Genomic DNA, 16,545 nt, shown 5'->3' on the forward strand with positions numbered 1-16,545 from the left:
GGAAGCCAAGGCCTCATTACCCTCACACCCACATGCCTAACCCTTGCAATAGAATAATAGTAGCTAACATTTATTGAACGCTTATTATATGCTAAGGGCTCTGCATGCATTATCTAATTTTATCTTCACAACAACCCAGGTAGTTACTGTTATTCTTCCTTTTAACAGATGAGAGCACTGACATTTACAGGGCTTGCATGACTTAGCCTAAGTCACGGAGTTAATTGACAGGCAGTGACCCCAGCCTAGCACTGATTTCCAAGCCTCTCAGAATGTATGAAGTGTATTGCTAGGTATATGCTTTCACGTGCTATTTTTCACTATTCTTATTTTTTGTAGGCCTTGTATTGCCTAGCGATCATTTCCTGATTAAGTATCTTTGATAGTAACATTAAACATTTTTAATATTTAAAATTTAATATTCCCTTTTATTTCTTAGGATCTCTACCAATTTCTAAGGTAACCAATGGGCCCTTTCATAGAATTTGTTTTTTTTTTTTTTTCTTGCTCTCTGTTGGAGTAAATCTAGGAATACGTACTCTGTTTTAATTGAAATTACAAATAGTAAGCTTTGAGGGGGATTGCTTTCTAGCCATGTGTTTTACAGATATCTAATGAACATGAAAGGCAACTTATATCCTTTGTACAGATGAAGGTAGAGCTCGTCCTGTTCATGATAAAGGAGACTGCTCTGATCTCACTGACACTGCTTTTTGGTGCCAGATGGTATAGCTGAGAAGAAGGAAATGGGTTGGTTTGACTTTGTTCCTTCTTTCCCAGGTAGCACCTAGAATTCTTTCTCCATCAGTAGGATGTCCAACTATGTAAATGCATGTGAGTGAAAAGATAAGTTCTTTTCTAGGTGTGAGAAAAACGCTGATTGGGAAGCAGAGACTTGAATGTCTTCTGATGAGTTGTGGGGAAATTCAGGTACCAGAAAGTATATGTGTGTGTTTATACACACAGCACACACTCACACTCACACCTCCTCTACATGAAGGTTGTGCATGGATGGTTAAAACATGCCAGAATAGATATATTTTTGGTTTGTCTAAAAGTAGTGTTTCGTAAAGTATATTTGAGGACCAACTGTCAGGTTTATCTGGAAGTGTGACATAGATAAAGATTCTTGAGTTGTGATTTGAGGTCTCCAGGAATCTGCATTCTGCTCAGCTTCTCTGTGATTCTTTGCTACATCACTGTCTTTGAGAACCAGGATCTGAAATGTATCAACCTGAAGATAAAAGTTGAATGTAACTTTGTCCTCTTTTTGTCGTTTTCCTTTTGGCCTATCTCTCTTTCTCCTTCAAATATATTAAAGAAAACAATTTTACAGTTTATCATGGTTTTTAAAAAATTGTTGATAAGAAGCTTTTATTTTTTAAATTTTTATTGTCAAAAAAATATGGAACGCTTCACGAATTTGAGTGTCATCCTTGTGCAGGGGCCATGCTAATCTTCCCTGTATCGTTCCAATTTTAGTATATGTGCTGCCAAAGCGAGCACTAAAAAGCTTTTCTTAATTTTACCAATATAACCATTCAGTCTTTGTCCTTTACAATTGAACTTTTTTTTCCTTACTCTTTTTTTATACCCAATTTTCTCTACAGTACATCTCCAGCAAAGAACAATATGCAACTTATTTTTTTCCTCAGGATGAACCATGGCTTTCTTGGCCAGTGGGTGTTATAGTCAGTGTCTGCCAGCAACTTTTTATTCCTTCTTACTAGAAATTACAGAATTTAGTATAAACATTTCTAAAATTTATTCAGTCTATTTTTTTTTATTTTTGAGGGGAGGGGAAGAGAAAGGAAGAGAATCAGAATTCTTTCAGAAATCATGTTGCCGTTTCTTCGGGACCTCAGGCAAAATCTCATAGTCTAGAAGACATTGACAGAGCTAAAGAATTTAAATGGAATGTTTAAAATGCCAAGTTCTTCCTTGAAATTATTCCTGAAAGATGAAGTCTCTCTCTACTTCATCGTATTATGGGAAGTCCTGCTGGGGGCAGAAGCCAGTTCACATTTTAATCCTTGCTGTCCTAGATCACCCATCAGTTTGAGTAGATACTTCCTAAAAGATACATTAAATTAAATCCCCTAACATACAAAGATGATAATTCAAGTGTTCTAAGGTTAAGAAACTATGAGCTTTTGAATAGTCAAACCCAAGGACTGTATGCACCTCTGGAGACCCCCAGGTCAGTCTCAAGGTCACACGACCTCATCTGGGAAGATGACTGATAGTTTGGCTTTGCTTTGTCTGGCTGGGAGATAAGAGGGAGAGCCTGTTATCTTAGTTACAGCCCTTGTTTGGAGTTAATCTTAGTAGCACAACCCCATTGTCTTCCCACTGTGCCTCTTCTACGAAAGCTTCACGCTGGCAGAGTATCTTTGGCTCCAGAGCTGGGCTGACCCCGAGGTGCTGAGCAGAATTCAGGTTTCCCCGAGAGGGACTTGAACATTCCTCAGGAGGGCTGAGCAGGGCAAGCTGAGTGGAGCCATGAGTCATAGCGTGCTGGGGCAGTTATGACCTGAAATAACAAGACAGCTCTACCAGCGGCCACAGCAGTAATTTATTACCAGTAGCTAGCATTTATTGATGCACCCAGCATGCTAGGCACTCTACTAAGTGCAGTACGTGCATTATCTCTTTTAAATCAGAAGAGCCCTGTGAGCTAAGACCATCCTTTATCCTTTATCTCAGTTTTGTAGATAATTATCTCAAGGCCATGTGACTGTGAAGAAATAGGAGTCAGACTTGAACTCTGATCTCATAGAAGCTTGGCTTCATTCATTTAATAACACTATTCTCTTTACCTAAAAATACGTTTTGTAACTAGCATTTTTCATTTCTTTTTTTGTTCTTGTCTTTTCTTAAATCACATCATAGCCAATTTTGCTTTGTAATGTGGACTTCTTGAAGATTTTCTTTTTTTTTCTTTTGCCAGTCCAGGGCCTTGGACCCAGGGCCTGAGCACTGTCCCTGGCTTCTTTTTGCTCAAGGCTAGCACTCTGCCACTTGAGCCACAGCACCACTTCCGGCTTTTTTCTATATATGTGGTACTGAGGAATCGAACCCAGGGCTTCATGTATATGAGGCGAGCACTTTACCACTAGGCCATATTCCTAGCCCCTTGAAGATTTTCTTGTCTTTTTTTTTTTTTTAATAAATTGAAGTATTGAATGAAAAGGGAATATGATGTGAAAAGTCCTTCCTTGATGAAACTGAGCAAGGCCTTTAGCCCGAGACCATGTCCATTTTTGTTTTTTGTTCAAGGAATCTTGGGAAGTAAAATGTTGGGAGGATCAGATAAGAAAAAAAGGGATAAAGTAGATACATCTGAGTTATTTATTCCTCCTTTTTAAAATTTTATTTTTATTTTTATTACTTTTTTTTGGTCATTCCTGGGGTTTGAACTCAGGGCAGGGTGCTGCTGTCCCTGAGCCTCATTTTACACAAAGCTAGTGCTCTACCACTTGGGCTATATAGCACCACTTCTGCCTTTTTCTGAATAGTTTATTGGAGATGAGCATCTCCTGGACTTTCCTACTTGGGCTGGCTTTGAACCATGATCCTCAGATCTCAGCCTTCTGAGTAGCTAGAATGATAGGTGTGAACCACCAGCACCCAGCTGATTTATTTCTTCTTAGAAGAGAAAAAATGATACTAAATATAATTTAACAATTGTAGGTCAGAAGTCAATAATAGTACCACAGGAGGTTTTCTTTCTTTTTGAAGAAATGTTTTGTAAACCAATAAGTTTGGGAAACTGTCATTCTAACATGCATTCTGAGAACACTAACACAAGTGCTGCAAAGTGCCAGACCTATCTTGAATGCCTCCTGTATGCACTGTACACCTTTTATAGGCATGGACCGGGTGATGCGGGTGCTGTTTTCATCCTCTTACCCGGTGAGGTCAGGTCAATTGTGGTTACTCTTGCTGAACTAGGATCTTCACCAAGGTAGTGAGCTCCAGACCCTGGATTCCTGTCTGCCAGTACCTGTTCTGATACCATACACTGAGCTCATTTGTATGCAAAGCATTCTTTCCCTGTGTGTTTATATCTAATGCCTTTAGCCTTTTCCACTATCCTAATATGCATCCGAGACTTAAAGCTGCTGAAACATCCAGCACACCAGCAAATATACAAATACCTTTGTTCACAATCTGAGATATATCAGACTATGGAATTATCCTAACTTTATGAAGGGGGAGGAGAGTTGAAGGGTGGATGCCTGCCAGATGGACTTGGGGAATTACCATACACCAGGACCATTGTATTCTCACTTTGCTTCCCCTCAGACCCAGGTTTGAGACATCAGGGAATGTATTTGTGCCCCCAAGGAATCCCTGAGAGTCTGCTTTCTTTGAGCAAGTACTCAGTATCTGGTCATCTTTGTAAGTGGCTTCATTGCTGTCTCTAGAGCCTGAATACCTTCTTCTATCTGTTGTATGGGAATGTTGACCACAATGCTTTTGGGGATCCTTAGAAGAAGGATGTTTTTGAAGTCTTCAGAATGTCACATCAAACCTTCAGACATGTCTGTTAGCATAGGACAGAGTTAAAGCTTTTGATTATTCAGGGAAGGAAGTAAAGTATATCTGCTTACTGCTTTGGGGAGTTATATCTTCAAATTTTTGTATTTTTTTTTTGTCTTTTCTTTTTTTTGGTACTAGGGATTGAACCCAGGACGTTGCACTTGCTACGCAAGCTCTTTGCCACTGAGCTACATCCCAGCCCATATCTTCAAATTTTTATAGATGGTGTTGAGATGATTGGTGTTAGTTTTTGAATGGCATTATTGTTTCTTATAGTACAATGGAAGTCATGCGTTTGTTTGATTGTATCCTTTTGAAGTCTAAATATTTGGGGCTAGTGTCCCAAATGTGTATGTTGAGAACTTATGTGATTGATAGGAAATATGTTTTTGTTTTTGTTTTTGTCAGTCCTGGGGCTTGAAATCTGGGCCTGGGTACTATCCCTGAGCTCTTCAGCTCAAGGCTAGCACTGTACCACTTGATCCACACAATACCACTTCTGGTGTTCTGGTGGTTAACTGGAGATAGTCTCACAGACTTTCCTGCCTGTGATCCTCAGATCTCAGCCTCCTGAGTAGCTAGAATTACAGGCATGAGCCACCAGCACCTGGCTATATGTTTATTTTATTTTATCTTTTTCTCTTTTTTATTGTGAAAGTGATATACAGAGGGGTTACAGTTTCATATATAAGGGAAGTACATTTCTTATATGTTTATTTTAAAAGCCTTATTTTGGAATTAGGATTTGGTCAGTCTGTCAGGTAAATTCTATTGTAAATGGAAAAGTCTATGTGAAACAACCTGAAAGATTTACCCAGTAATTGAGGTGAATAGTCCAATGCCGGGCTAGATTCACCTCCCCTGGGTCCGGGGATTACTCTCTCTTAAGTGTGTTCCCCTTTTCACCCTCTCCCCTGGGCCAGGGTGGAGTGAAGGGACACGGGTAAGCCTCAGTGCATGTGGCCGAACGAGACTCCTCATGCCCTTCTAAGAAAAGACACGGATGGGTGGGAGTCCTGGAGAAAGCCTCAGGGGCGTTCTGGTTTATTCAAATGAGGAGCCAACAGATATACCCCCAAAGGCAGGCACAGGAGAGGGGCCACTGGTTGGCCACAAGGACTATTCCTCAGGTGATGTCCTGGGACTTCCTTTATGGGCGGAGACCCAGCTCCCCAAGGGTTGGGTTCTGGGGTCCCCCGGCCATCAGACATGTGCTGGACCCCAGGGGCAGGGGCTGCCTTGCTTCTCTTCTGGTTGAAGCCGGAAGGTGGGAGGGACTACCTTCTGCAGCCCCAGGGCTGGGGGAAGGGCAGAGTCTCTAAGGGAGCCCTAGTTGCCCTTCCCCCCCTTAAGGCCAAGCTAAATCCCCAACAGTCCAGGGTCTTTGGGAGTTGCTTTGCCCTTTGGGGTTGTTATGATCAAGACATCCACTCTGCCTGCATGGCATCTGTAGGCTGTGGTTTGTTTTACTTCATATCAAGATGTCTTCCGTATACTCCTGGGGTAAGGTCTGAGGGGAGAGATATTTCTAAAAGCTCATTTAGAGTATCAAACCTTTTTTAGTGGCATACAGATGTCCTATTCCCATTTGTGGGCTGAGGTTTCAGATGGAAATGGGTTGAGGCCGATTAGAAAAGACACAGGCACCATATTCTTTTCCTATAGTCTCAGGTAAAGTGAGCCTTGCCAAAGGAGATGTGGATCCTAGAAGAATCCAGGGTGTTTTGCAAAGTCAGAGAACATGATACAGATTTAAACAGATGAGATTCATGACAATTTACCTGATAGTTTTCTCTTAACACGTGCATGTTCACAGTTATATATGAAACTGGCCTTTAGTCAGTCAAAGGTTAGATCAAGAGTTATTGCTAAAGGATCTGGTTTCAAGTTCCTGTTCATCTGTTAGTACCATGGTCTAGGCTGGACCAACTTGAGGGGTTTTCTTCCTTTTAGCTTGTTGAAATGTTTTTGTGGTTTGTTGTTGAATTTGTAAAGTACTACATCGGATTGGTGTCTGGCCAGTGGTTTTTGACTCTACATGCCTTTTGAATGAGTGAACTTGAGGTTACATTAAGGCAGGAAAAATTACCCTAACTTTCTCTTTTCTTATTGATTGCAGTATGACTGCTCAGTGTTTCTGACATTGGGCTTTATAACATTACATTTTGTTCCTCAAAAATTACACCACTCATAAAAATAAAACAGTTACTACTAAATGCATAATAGCAAGAATGGTGATCATTGCCAAAAGTTCTTGAGAGCTGACTATGTGCCAAATAAGCACTGGGCTCAGTGCTTTATATACACTGTGCTGTTATTCACTGCATCAGTCCTGGGAAGAGGTGTTGCCACTGTCTCACAAGATGAGAAAACTGAGGTTAAATAAAGTATACAAGGCTGAGTAGACAGGAAAGGAAGTGGCAGGGCCCCAACCCCTTTGACTCTGGGAACTCCTCTTCCTCACAGTTCCTTCCATCAGCAAGGCCAAGATACATTGGGTCTGCTTCACCTAATGCTGAGTTTCAAAGTGTTGAGAGGTTGCATTATTCCAAAAGTCCATGTAATGTTCATTAGTGCTTCTACATATTAGGGGTGTAGAGGATCGGAAGAGAGCAGTTTACAGCTTGGGCCTTGGAAAAACATGACTCAGCAATCTTTCAACAAAAACATTTTTCTGTTTTAGAAAACACAATTTTTAAATTATGTTTTTATTATTTCTAAGTAGTTGTACAAAGGAGTTACTATTCAACAAATCGGCTTATGAATATAATGCATCGTGTTCCATGCCAACTCTTTCATCATTCTCCCTCATCCCTTGGGGGAACCCGGCCCCCCCCCCCCAGTTCTCCTAATTTCATAGGCTATGCATTGAATATTATGACTGCATTTTCCCCTCACTTTTTCCTCTTCATTTGGCTTAATCCCTGCATTCCTCTTTCAAGTATCAGTTTCCTGGTATTCATTTTGTTGGACTGTGAGTTTTTTTTTTTTATGGAATTACACCATTTGAATTCTCCCCTACAAACACCATATTTCAGTTAATGCATTCATTTACACTTGCATACAACCCTGTTGTGTTTACTTGTACATTTGTAAATTAGTCCTAGCTTCTACATATGAGAGAAATCATGCTTCCTTTGTCTTACTTCATTTAATGTGTTTTTCTTTGCAAATGATGTAATATTCTTCCTAATGGATGAGTAAAATTCCAGTGGGTGTATATACCATGTTTTCTTGATCCATCGTCCATTGAGGGGTATCTGGGCTTTTTCTATGCCTTGGCTACGGTGAATAGTGATGTGATGAACATGATTGTGCAGGTAGGTGGCTTTATTGTATGCTGGTTTGTAATCTTTTGGATTTTTGAAAAAAAAAACAACAACACCCAAGTTAGAAGATGCTTTGTCTCATAATCTCAAAACACAAATCCAAAGTGATGCTACCAATATAGTGCTGACAAAAAGATCCAAGTTGGCAAATAAAATAGAATAGAGTCCAGAAATCAACCTTCGCACATATGTGAAAAGGTTGCCCAGAGACTGATATACCCTATGCAAAAATTATCTTAAAAGATTAATGAAAATACCTCAAACTATAAGAATCTTACAGAAAACATAAGGAAAAAACTTTATAATATCAAGGTTGACAATAATTTTCTGTATATGAAAAACCATTTGATTGTGTCAGCCTGATGCCAGTTGCTCACGTATATCGTCCTGGCTATTTGGAAGGATGAGTTTGAAAGAACTATGGCTCAGTGCCAGCCCAGGAATGTATACTAGACCCCTTCTTAACCAATATCTGGGTTTGATGACCTCTGCCTGTTATCCCAGCAACATGAATGGCTGAGATTGGTGGACTCATGGATCCAGGCCAGCCTGGGCAGAAAACTTCCTGAGACACCATGTCAGTGGAAGAAACTGGGTATGTTGATGACCACCTGGCGGCATCCCTGCTAAGACAGGTGGCTTCAAATAGGTGGGCCATTGTACAGGTGCTCATCCAAGCAGGAAGTAAAACCCTATCTTTGCACAAAAAAAGGGCTGGACATGTGACTCAGGGTAGAGTTCCTGTCTGTTAAGTGTGAGGCCCTGAGTTCAAACTTCAGTACCATATACACACAAACACAGAAAAACCATGACATATATCTATCAAATGACACAATTAACAGAGTACAAATGGATATAAACTATGTAAAAATTATGGAGCTGATATAAGGTCATGTCCTCAACTAATGAGAGATGCCTACAACTCAATGACAAAATAATTATAAATATTAATAAAATCCTATTGAAGTAGACAAAGGATTTGTGTAGACATTCTCCAGAGATGATATACAGATGATCACAAGCATATGGCAAGACATTTATGATCACAAATTACTAGAGAAATGCAAATCAAAGCCACAGCTATCTTGTCATATTCATTAGGATGGTTACCATCTTTTTTGTTGTTGTTGTTGTTTAAGAAAGTGTTGGTAAGGATGTATAGAGATTGAAGTTTTTGTCCACTGTTAGAGGGATCATAACATGGTGCAACTACTATACAAAGCAGAGGGAGGTTTTTCCAGAAATTAAAAATAACAGCACCAGAACATGCAGTCATCTCACTTTTGCATATATATCCAAAAGAATTGAAAGCAAGGTCTCACAGAGACATTTTGCACATTGGTGTCATGGTGGCTGAGAGATAGAAGCAACCCAAATGCCCACCCACAGATAAATAGGTGGTTGAAAGACATTATGTGAACAGTGCGAAAGTAGTCCCTCTTTAATAAGATGAAACTCCTGCCACATGATATATTGTGGATGAATTGTGGGATCTTATACTGATGGGATAAGCCAAATTATAACAAGAAAGAAATACTCTGCTTGTGGGTGCTAGTGTATAGTGGGTGTAGAGTTCTGGTCTTGTAAGATAAAAAAAGTCTGTGATACCTGTTGCATGGCAGTATGAATGTCTTTAAGATCACCAAACTGTACACCTAAAAATGGTTAAAATGGTAAAGCTTATGCTTCATGATGTTCTTCTATCACAACTAAAAAGTGTGTGTTTGTTGTCTGGGACTAATTGAATTACTTCATTGACTATTCGAACATCGTACTTGAGATTGAAAACCCCAGCTCCACAGGCTGACTGTGGTACGTAGACACACTTGCATGTCTCCACACTTGCTGCTGAAAGAAACAGTGGTCAGCATTTAAAGAATACTAAGAAATTTCACACAGCAATCCCTATTTCTAACTTCTTTGGGGGAAATCTGGGATATTTGGAAATTCTGGGGCCCTATTCTGTCCAGTCATCAAAACACTGGAGCCAGAGTCTCATGGGGCAAGTAATTAGACTGTATTTCTTAATTCATTAATTTCTTATACCTGCTTAAGGTATAAGTGTATTCTCGAGGCGAGCACTCTACCACTAGGCTATATTCCCAGCCCAGTGTATATGAATATGCACTCAATGCATACACGTGAAGACTAGCTTCTTGATTTGTAATTTAAAAAATATTAAGCACCTTAATTCCTAATGTTGTGCACGTGGTGCTGCAGGCTTTGCTAGCTGTATACAACTTCTTAGCGTCACTAAGCTCTTAAGTCTTCTGTTTTTGGTTTCATCGTTATTACCCCTGGCTTTCTATAGGAGCATACAGAGCCCTTCATGCCCCCTTTCTTTTGCTGTTTGGCAGGCAGCATATGTTGTCATGTTCTATATATAGACCTGTGAAGTTTCAAACGTGAACGCTTTTGATGGGCCTCAACTCGGTTTGCTAATCAGGGAAAATGGTGTGATTGGCACCGGTCCTTTCAAGTCCCAATGGGAATTGTGAAATCCGGCCTCAGCAGGCAACTGTGATTCATTTCTGGGATGAAAGCAAACCTTACAGCCACTGAAGGGTTCTCCAAGTTGTTTTTCTTTTAAGGGTGGTGGTGGTTGGTGCTTGGTGGTTGTTTGAGTGTCATAACTTAGAAAAGAGAAATCCATGTTCCTTCGTTCCTTTTTTTTTTTTCCTTTTCTTTTTTTTAACTAATGCTGGCTTAATATGATCATAAATCATTGTTTTGCAAGCCCCAAACATATCCGCCTTTGTGATTGTTTCATGTGTACACTGTTAGAAATGCCATTCTACAGAAAGAGTCCCAGAGAACCAAGGGGCTATCTCTTCATGGGGAGCTAAGAATGGTTACTTAAGGATATAAATTTTGCTTATTTGAAAGTTCAAACTGTCCCTAGTTTTAAACGATTTACCACTTAAATATTACTACCCTTTTGTCTTTGGAGATATGGCTATTGGAATCTGATGATTTTTTTGGGGGGGGGGGGGGTAAGAACCAGAAACACAGCAGTCATGGCGTTTTCAAAGCTCTGCACTGACATGGATGTGTGTGTATGCATGCAGGATTACACATGGCTGCACGGTTCTTGCCGAGTATCTCATTTGTGCATTTGAACTTGGGAAAGGCAGTTTTGCATTTGGAATGATAAAATAAGGGGCCTTATTTTCTGGTAGTGGTAGGACAGAGGTGAGGTATTCAGGACACATTCTAGAAATGGAGACATGCCTCGTTAAGGTCTTGTGTCTTGAGAGTTGTTTTTCAAAGAGGAGACTGAAGTGCTGTGTTCTTATCTCCTCTTGCCAGAAGTGAGGCTGTCATCTTGCACGGTTAGTGTCTGTTTTGAAAAGAGATATGATTCTCCTTGATCCCATCGCTTTCTGCCGAACAACTTTTGAAGATGAGTAGAGGATCTGAGCCACAAGACAAAGCCAGCCCCTTTGGACTCAGCTGTGCATTGCTAACTGCAGGGGCCCCAGAGCTGGAGGAGAACACCAGCTGTTTCTGTTGCTTTTCTGATTTTTCTTTTACCGCTTTCGTCCATTTAGTTGGTCAACAGCAGCACTCACTGGTAAGAGCAGGAACAACAGACTGAGTTGTCCTGCGAATTGCCACAGGGATGCTCCGCTTTTCTTGCTCTCTCCTCTCTGAGCTCAGCTTTGCTTTAAAGGGTTTTAAAAAAATGAACTCCAAAAGATGAGGAATATATCAGTGAGAAACAATCCAGTTCCTTCCACTGTCATTCCTGATCATCCTTTTCTAAATATATCACGAGGAATAGTCCAGTTTGTATCAGTAGTCTCTCCCCTGTACACAAGAAGAGATTATGTACCTTGAGAAATTTAATTCTTATAAAAGTAAGCCAGGTGTCGGTGGCTCATGCCTGTATTTTAGCCACTAAGGAGGCTGAGATATGAGAATCAAGGTTTCAAGCCAGCCCTAGGCAGAAACATCTGTGAAACTCTTATCTACAATTAATCATCAAAAAGCCTGAAGTTGAGCTATGTGTGGCTCTATTGGTAGAGTTTAGGGAAAAAGCTCAGGAACAGTACTCAGGCCCTGAGTTCAAACCCCAGTACTAGCGTGCACGCGCGCGCACACACACACACACACACACACACACGAAGAAAACGTAGACTCATGCTGTGTACAGTGTCCTATAACTTTCTTTTAAGATTCCTGGTTCTAGGGATCAAACCCAGGGCCTTATATATGCTAGGTGAGTGCTATATCACTAAGCTACAGTCTTGGCTCAGTATCTTCTGTCTATATTTCAGTAGTCATCTCTATGTTATGGGCATTTTTCTATGCTAATCTATGCTGTAAGTCATTATTTTTAATGGGTGCAAAATTTTTCATGGTATGCTTCGATAATAATTTACTCGTGCAATTTAATTCCCTATTGATCGATTCAGATTGTGTGCAGTTTTTCCTCCCACTATAGCAAATAGTGCTGCATATTTTAGTTGTGCTTCTTTTTTTAAAGAAAGTTTTTCACTATTGTGATATTTGAAGGAAAGTTAAAGGGTTTTGTATGTTTTCTTTTGTTTTAATATATCTAACATTTTATCTTGTTTTACCAGTCTTTAGCTTTTCAAACTAGCCAGTTCACTTCTTAGACTCTTCGCATTTTAGTGATGTGTGCTATTTGGAATTTTTCAATGTTGGCACTGTTGTTTGATTGGGATAGTTCTTTGTTGTGGGTGGTTGTCAGATACTACACAGCATCGCTGGTTGGATCCAGATATCCAATCCCTGGAAGACTCCACTATCCCTCAAATTGTGAGGACCAAAACTGTCTCCAAACACCACAAAATCTTCCCTAGGAGGCAAAATGATCCTGGCTGAGAACCAACACTGTGTGTATTTAAAAGCCCAGACATATGGCAGATAATTAAGTTGGTTTTAAAAACATGTATTTCTCTACACTTGGCATCATAAACCTAATTAGTGTCACACAGGACTTTGATGAGGTGTGTGATGACATTTTGGTCTGTGGTGGACCATAATGACACTTCTAGTGACTCTGGAGCCATTTTAGTTCAGATAAGTACACCTGATGGTCAGAGATCAGCAAAATCACCTATGGACACATGCCTTAGACCGTATCCCTGTTATTATGCCTTGTGGGCTTGTGTTGGAATGCATGTCGATAATGTGTTCCAGATAATGAGCCTCAGCTCCTTTGTCCAAGTTGGTACTGGAACCTTCTTGAGTTTATAGAATTTTGTGCTTAGATAGGGTGTCTTTACTCACAAACTGTCTGCGTCAGGATGTGTGAAGGTTTTCTGGTTTTGTTGAAGCAATATGTAGTCAAATTAGTGACAGAAACGACATATTCCATCATTTTATCCGAAGAGATTGGGGTAGCTCACAGGGTACATAGGACTCACAAGAACGTAGGATACAGTGGTGTCCCAGTAGCCATCAACTCCTCGTCCGTTTCCCACAGGGTCACCTAACTCTGCCCTGGAGGGAAATAGCCCCACTTGGGAGGAACCTTGTGGAATCTGCTCTGTGATTCTTCTGTGAAAACATGAGCTGTGTAGTTCTTTAAAGTGTCTCCATATTTTTTCTTTTTCTTTTTTTATGCTGGTACTGGGGCTTGAACTCAGTGTCTGGGTACTGCCCCTTAGTATTTTTGCTTAAGGCTGGCCCTGTACTACTTGAGCCATAGCTCACTTTTAGCTTTTTGATGGTTAATGAGAGATACTAGTCTCATGGACTTTTTTCCTGCCTGAGCTGGTTTTGAACCTTGGTCCTTGGATCTCAGCCTCCTGAGTAGCTAGATTTATAGGCATGAGCCACAGGCGTCAGGCTTCATGCTTTTTCAAATGACCATTTAATTGATATTTTTAATTTAAAAAGGCTATGTGTTTTCATATGGAAACAAAGCTAGGCATCAGGCCTTTAATCAGAAGTGTGACTGCTTATTTAAGCTTTGGCTTTTGTTTACACAATAAGTCAGATGGCCTGGTGTTGTTTGATTTAGGAGCTTTCCAAAGGGGTGCTTATAGAGATTACCGAACAGTTCTGTGGCTTGGGGTATAATCTGTGTGTGTCTCTTCTTTTGCCTAAGTGGCAAGCTAAGGTGATTGACAATTAGTTGTGATGTCTTTCATTGGCATTTTACATTTGTGACTTCTTGGTCTTGGACTACCTTGGACTTCAAGGTAATAGACAAACATGAAAATTCACATGCATTTAGAAAATAGCAGTGCCATCTACACTGCTCTGCATCTGTAATTTATTAAAGAATTTATTTAAACATGAATACTGTAAAATGTTCTTTTCTGCCTGGAGTCAGCAAGCATCTCCAAAAAAATAGAAACCACTAGCCTAAGCTCTTTCACTCTGGCTTGGTTTTGCTTAGTTTTGAACTGCTTGGAGGTGGAATCAGTGCTCCTTTGCGAATGTCTTCTTTCATTGAGAAATGTTCTCTGAGGGATTCATTTGTCTTGCAGCAGTCAGCAGGAATGTGTGCCTTTTGACAGCTGGTGTAGTAGGCTATATAACCTTTCTGCTCATTATGTGCCCATTTGGGTTCCTTCTCATTGTTTTTTTGGTGTTTTGTTGTTGTTGTTTTTTTGCCAGTCCTGGGGCTTGAACTCAGGGCCTGAGCACTGTCCCTGGCTTCATTTTTGCTCAAGGCTAGCACTCTACTACTTGAGCCACAGCCCCACTTCCAGTTTTCTCTATATATGTGGTGCTGGGGAATCGAACCCAGGGCTTCATGTATGGGAGGCAAGCACTCTACCACTAGGCCATATTCCCAGCCTGGGTTCCTTCTCATTGGGAGCCAGGAGGACCAGAGCTTCTCCGAGCACCCTTGTACAGCTTCCTGAGTAGTTAGGATTACAGGCATAAGCCCCCAGTGCCTGGCTTAAATGTCATTTAAAAAAATCTATAAATATACAATAAGCATTTTAGAATGTAGTAGTTTCTCTTATTTTGTCCATGTGCATACCATATGCATTGATATGGGACAGGGGTCTCTAACATAAAAAATAAAATCATCCTTACAAAACAACATTTTTTTCTTATTATAGTTGAAGATTGAGGTGTGTGGCAATGTATCCTTTATGGTTCAGGAAATGGTATCCAAACTGGAGGAATTTTTTCTTTTAGTGCCAGTGAGGAATCCCTTGAGGTAATTTTTGTACATAGTAAAATGTTCAGTGCACTTAGGCTCACTGCACTTTGAGAAGCTGACAGTCCATCTTTTTAAGATGATCCTGAAACAAAGCATGTGTGACAGGTAGACTTTTCTGTCAGACAACACTTCCGTTGTCTTGACAACGAATGAAACATTTCAACATCCTGGGGCAGTGCCATAAACAAGTGATACCTAGGGGCTGTATAGTTAAAGGAGAATAAGACCACTGTGATAATATAAAGCTTTCAGAAACCACCCCTTTCATGGGAGATGTTCCTTGTAGATTTTCTGATTCCAACATAAGCTAAGTACACTAGCAAAAATCTTCTGTTGTAAGTTGGTAAATTATTTTAAATAATGATACACAGGAATTGCACTGTGTTTTAGTCCAAATGAGTCACTTTGAATTATATGGTTTTCTTCAAAATTATTTACTGTCACAGATAAATGGAAAACTGTATTACACATGTCCCAGTTGCTGAAGGTCTCATATAATGATTTGGAGGGGTATTTTATTTGGTGTGGAAGGCAAGGTCTATAATATAAGTGGAAATGGAGCTGTGGCTCAAGTGGTGTAGTGCCAACCTTAACTGAAAAGGCTAAGGGATAGCACCTGGGCCCTAAGTTCCAGATCCAGTACTGGCACGCACGCACACACACACACACACACATACACACACACACACACACCATCCATATAAGTGGTGAGTTATTATACATCAATTATACTAAAGATTGTTCACTAAGTATTTCTGGGGAATTCATAGGTTTGGCAAAACAGGAAGGGTTTTCTATCTTGATAGACTTGATAGGAGAAACCGAAATAAGTAAATAAAATCTTGGTTTTGCATTAACTTGTTGAAGGGAGCTAGATATGATAAAGGGGTGATTAGGAACTTGAGCCTATTTCATTCTTTTTTGTTCTCTTGAATTTTCATATTTTTTTCCCTCTCAAGGTCCTCTGGTTGAAATTAACATTTATTTTCAGTCTTGATTTAAAAATGTGGATGCTCTGACCACATAATTCATGGAAAAATGTTTCCCTATAGATGACTAGATCAAATTTATTTCTTTTGCCCATTTCAGTCACTTTTCATCTCTGACTGAGCTTATCTTTGTCATCCTGAGCTCTCAGTGGTGTGGTTCTGTGTATGACAGTGATAGAAATCTTGGGGACTCCTACTGCTGTGGGTCAGAGAGTACAATGAAGATATGGATGTTGGTTGCAGAAGTAATGCACATTGTAGGTTTTAACAGAGGGCCTTAAACTGATCACAGATAGAATGGAGAGAGGGGTGACTCACAGATTTAGTTTTTAATTAATGTTCATCCAAATTGGAGAGGGAAAACCATGTCAAACTTTATTGGCTTCTGTGAGCCCAAATCCCAGTTCTGTGATTTTCTAAACTTAGGAACTTTTATGTACTCAGTGTGTGCCTGAACCTGACTTAGTTCTGTCTCACTCTCCATATCCATGAGAGGGGAAAATGTTCTTACATCATAACAGTTATT

At 40.1% G+C, this 16,545-nt stretch overlaps 1 protein-coding gene and 1 non-coding gene across 7 annotated transcripts in view; one reads left to right on the forward strand and one right to left on the reverse strand.

Annotated features, from left to right (window-relative positions):
• Mitf (melanocyte inducing transcription factor) overlaps positions 1–16,545 on the forward strand; it is a 210,400-nt gene that overhangs the window by 42,866 nt on the left and 150,989 nt on the right. The window lies entirely within an intron of this gene.
• Positions 1,400–1,506, reverse strand: LOC125358915. Its single transcript, XR_007212434.1, has one exon. It is a non-coding gene; the product is annotated as a U6 spliceosomal RNA (small nuclear RNA).

This window comes from Perognathus longimembris, chromosome 10 (assembly GCF_023159225.1).
Source record: "Perognathus longimembris pacificus isolate PPM17 chromosome 10, ASM2315922v1, whole genome shotgun sequence".
Classification (NCBI taxonomy): Eukaryota; Metazoa; Chordata; class Mammalia; order Rodentia; family Heteromyidae; genus Perognathus; species Perognathus longimembris.